This window comes from Temnothorax longispinosus, chromosome 4 (assembly GCF_030848805.1).
Source record: "Temnothorax longispinosus isolate EJ_2023e chromosome 4, Tlon_JGU_v1, whole genome shotgun sequence".
Lineage (NCBI taxonomy): Eukaryota > Metazoa > Arthropoda > Insecta > Hymenoptera > Formicidae > Temnothorax > Temnothorax longispinosus.
Window position 1 is genome coordinate 5,456,834 of NC_092361.1, and position 5,220 is coordinate 5,462,053.

Sequence of the window (5,220 nt, forward strand, 5' to 3'; positions counted from 1 at the left end):
CAACTGCGAACTTCGAACTACACACCTGAATACAATGCAGCATGTATAGTTCGATATACGGGGCTTTTGTATATTTTCCTTCAAGTCATCGATGCCATGCGTCGATTGACGATATCGGAAAACGAAAATCGTCAAAGATACACTTAATTCACGCGTTACAAAGCGATCCGGCGAAAGTAGCTACAATTTAACGCCACTGATGCCAAAGGACGCCAAAATGCTTCGACAATTCTCGACGAGATTGACAAGAGGTAAACGAGAGAGAAAGAGAGAGAGAGAGAGAGAGAGAGAGAGAGAGGAACTGCCTGGAAGCAACGTCATGGCAAGAAGGAGAAATTATATATCTCGCGGAAGATTGCACTTGCGCAATTATACAAATTGCATGTGTGCACGATGCGGCTCGGGGAGACCTTCGCGCGTCCTCGTTATGTTATATAAATTTTGAGATTCAGCACGTACACTCGTACCACACAGACACACACACACAGAGCGTTCACATAAAAAAATTTATAATATATATATTGTATCATACGTGCTCTCGTAATTTGTTTCGCCTATCTAGATTACGGTGTAACTCTGTGTAAAATTACATCACGTATGGCGCACATCTATCGCTAAGATATTGTTTAACAATGATGTTACGGTCGACGTGTTCGATCGGGCGCTCCTCCTCGCTGGGGCCGAACCGTCAAAAATGAAATTCTGTCAATGAGAAAGGGAATACCTACTTCGCAAGTAAAACATTTTCGAGGGAACGCGTTATGCAAATTTGCAACGAGAAACACTCAACGATACACATAAAAAAATGTTCCATCATCATGCCATTTTATGATAATGACTAAAATAGAAGTAATAGAACCTTTAGAAATTCTATGAAAATTCCGTTTTTTAAATAAAACTTTTATAAAACGAGTTCGAGATGATTATGAGTCGCAACAAGTGGATCGATTGATGTTTAATAAAACATGGATTTTACAAATTGTAAATGTATACCAAGAAAAGGGAGATTCGAATCCGGATAAATGGATAGGAGAGTAATGAAGCGCTATTCATAGAACTGACTCGAATATTGGCGAGAAACTAGTACAAAATCGATAGCTTTACTATTTCAAGGGAACATGTGGTCCCCCGCGATATGAAAAATCTCACAGTATGCTGATCTCGGCGAGATCGAGCGCCCGGTGTGTCAACGCCAGCGTACCGACGAATACTGCCTCCCCCCTCCCTTCCTCCCCGATAAATTTGTAAGCCGAAGTTATTGGAATTGTCCTATCCCTATGAGGGAGAGAATATAGAAATATATCGACATTTTTAGATTAAACACATATTGTGTATTTATTTGCACTCGACTCGACTGATCGTGATTGTTGCCAATAAATTTATTACGACCGGATTTATATTTTTCTTTTTCTTGGTGTTTCGCATTTGTGTCACTTCGACGCTGGATTATTCATTACCGAATGTCATCGACATACTGATAAAATCAGTTAATTGTTAATACATTGCAATTAGTGCACTAATTTTAGGCAATCTGATTAATCAATTTTAAACGTATGAATTTTGAACAATTTGACTGGTCGACTTCGAACATACCTCATTTAAAAACTATTATATCGGCATTTTGATACTAGGATTTTTATCTTAGAATGATCTCAAGAATTTGCCATTAATGGATATCACAATAAGTCTTAGGACACCCTGCATTGATATCCCGAATAAAATTCCTTGCAGTCGATATTCATGACTATTTATATACAGCGACGATGCTAAATAGGGAGGAAACGACATAGTCATAGTCTAGTTATGACCTTTCGGTGAACCGTCATTTCGCGCGGAAATGCGGCAATCTTTCGCGGAAATACCTACCGCAGTTTCCGTCGATGCAATATAGCGGTAGACCGATATCTTTAAAAAAGTCGAAGACACTTGTTCCTGCCTAACGTTTTAGTCGTCAATTTTTTAAAATACCACTATTCCTTGTTTTAATCAGTATACCATCTCGTCGAATACCATTTCAGTTTCTATTTTGTTAGCAATTACATATAGAATAGAGATATGCGAACAATTCAAATCCGAACTATTCAAAACATTCGTATCTAGATGGTCGAATACGAATCATATATATTATCAATTTTATAAAATTACATTTCCTGTGTTAATGAGCAAAAATACGGTCATGTATTAACATTCAGGTGTATTCAGTATTACAACCACTCACTGAGCAGTTAAATAGTCAAAAAGCAGTCAAAAAGTATATTTCTAATTTGTTCTATGACCCTATCAAATTATGAGTAAAAGTTTAAATATGCGTAAAAAAATAGTAATAAGCTATGAGTATTGATAATAAAGTAAACTACATTATTTTATTTTAATTTGTATAATGTGTATAATGTAACAATATGCATGTATAATGTAATTGGATGATGTTATTGAATACTACATTAAAGTATTTTAATAATTTATCTATGATTTTTTACCTAATTGTTTCAATTATTGCGCGACATCAAATAAAATATTAGTTTTATATTAAACATGTAAATACCTTTTTTGCTTTAAAAAGAATTTACATTATACACACACAATCAATATTATACTTTTTTACATTAAAATATTCTCTTATTAATCTACGTGTTAAAATTAAATCTAATAATTATATTATTAATTAAAAATTATATTTCAACACTTCGGTTTCATATCATTCGATTCGCTTCGATTCGAATAAAATTTTGTTTATCGATTCGATTCGATATCAAAAATCGTTGATTCGCACACCTCTATATTATAGAAGATATTCTGCATACTCATTTTTACTTCAACAAGTTTAATGACGTAAACGATAAAAGGTGAATATTTATTTAAAAAAGAGAATAATATGTACCTACCTTGGTTGCATTTCAATTCGTCGAAAACACCGTCGTGTTCGCACTTGGCATCGATTTCGTTAGCGACTTGCTGAAACGCTTCGCATTTAGACGCAAACACCAAACGTCTTGAAGTTTGTTTTTCTTTTGCACCACTTTGTATACAAATTTATTATTCTCTCAGACACAATTTCGCTCTGTTCGATTGTGCGTCTCCCGTCCTCGTCGTCGTCATCGTCGACGTATGCAAGGGATTTTAAGAGGAAGCATATGTATTTTAGCTTTACAAAAGTTACATCTAATTGTCCGGCGCGTATATGCTCGTTGCCCTCTCGTTGACTCTTTTCTTTTCCTTTCCCTCTTATCCCGTTCACATATCTCCCTCTTCCTACACCTCCCTTTCCGCGATTACTATATCGATGTCCTTTCCTCTCGCCGAATAACGCGTCGTATCTCGGCCTCAAAATGAGAAGAGATGCAAAAATAAGACGCCTGCTCTCCTCATTTATTCATATACCAAATAAAACTGTAGAATTCTTGTGGCAGTTAGATATAACATACGCGCATTATTAGTATAACACTTTATTAGTGTAGCTAATTATGATGGCAAGAAGTCAACGTCGACAATTTTCGTTAAATCGTTTATCTTCAAAGGAATTTGAAGTGAAAGGTAAGTGTATGAATACGCAAAGGACAAGAAAAAAAAGGTACAAAAGATGTAAATATACTTTGTTTCACGTTTTTATCTTGCAAAAAACAATTTACATCAGCCCGTTGTAGCTACTCAGCAAAGATAAAGTACTATCTTTATCTCTCTTTAAGTTTTTTGCCCTGAAAAAGGACAATGAATCAATTGAAGCTGATCGATATTGGCTAAGACTGTCGCCGAGAAGAAAGGAACGTGTGTATAATATCAATCTCCTGGATAAACGAAGAGTGTACAAAAAGTGCGGAGTCGCGGAAGAGCAAGATTAATACCCGATGTGCCTGGACAAACGTCTAGAAGTCATTTGGCCTTCTTTTTTTCTCTTTTTTATTACAATTATTATTTCAATATTTATTCCTTCCTTTGTTATCAATAAAAATCGTTACATAGTAGTTTGGGCCGCTGCTTGGCGTCAGACGAATCGACAAGCATCCAATTATAGTAGTAATAGTAGCAGAGTAGTAGAGTAATAGTAGAGTAGTAATAATTGGTAGCGGTACCGTGTGTACGTGTATGTACGTAACCTGTCTTGAATGCGTATGTACGTGATGTGGATGCGTGCGTGCGTGCGCGCGCGCGTGTGTGTGTCTTAGCGTGTATGTGTTCGTGATTCCTCCATGCATCGAATAAATATGCGGAAATCTCAGATACACGAGCAGGAATTCGCAGGTACACCGACCGCCATCGCACGTCCTCTTCTATGTTTTCGATGTAAAAAACAAGGAAATAAGAGATCTTCTTCCTCCTCCTCTTCCCTCTCCTTCTCTGCAGAAAATGAATTTTTGTGCGATTTTGATAGCGGCAACGATGATTTTGCCATGTGAAGTGTCTCGTGCGTATGTTAAACACGCGTTTCACTCCGCGTCGACTTCCTCGTCTGGGTCGGAAAGCCGGAAACCAATCCAAAAGGATGCGGAGACAGGACGCGAACCCGAAAGATAAGATGACCACGCGACCACGCGCGAGGCCGGCGTCGAGCGGGCAAACGAAGATAAGGGGAAACGGGCGAATAAAAACGCCGATTAGAAATGATTAGGCGATTCCAACAACGGCTGCGACAAACCAGTCGCGAACACCACGCGCCAACTCGCTATCTAACGCTGCCGGAGATATTCGAGGATACAAGTCGGATCGGAAGCTTCCGTTAATTTGATCGTGCATCTTCCGTCGACACAGTCGGAGAAGTCGAACATCGCCCCCCCCCTCTCTCTCTCTCTCTCTCTCTCTCTCTTTCTCTCTCTCTCCCCCCCTCTCTCTCTCTCCATTAAGAAATAGGATGGTCTTGTAAGTATATCAAGCTGTATCAGAATTTAATATATTTTTATATTAATATTTAATATAAAACAGTGAGATATCTCTAATAATCGCGAAACATTAAATATTAATTAACATTTCGGCATTCTTGTATAACGCATATCGAGACCAGGCCGCCGTTTTTTTCTACACAAATATATAAATTAGAATTAATCGAGAAAAGGATTTATCTCTTCACTCACTTATTATCGCTGCTGTTTCCGCTCGAACGTCTCGCGAATTAGGCTCGTTCGATGGGACCCCCTTCGAGAAATCCCGCTATCGATATACCTGCGAATGCATCTGCCGTGTAAAATTTATTTATTCTCGCATGCACTTCTAAATGAGGCAATACGTGTA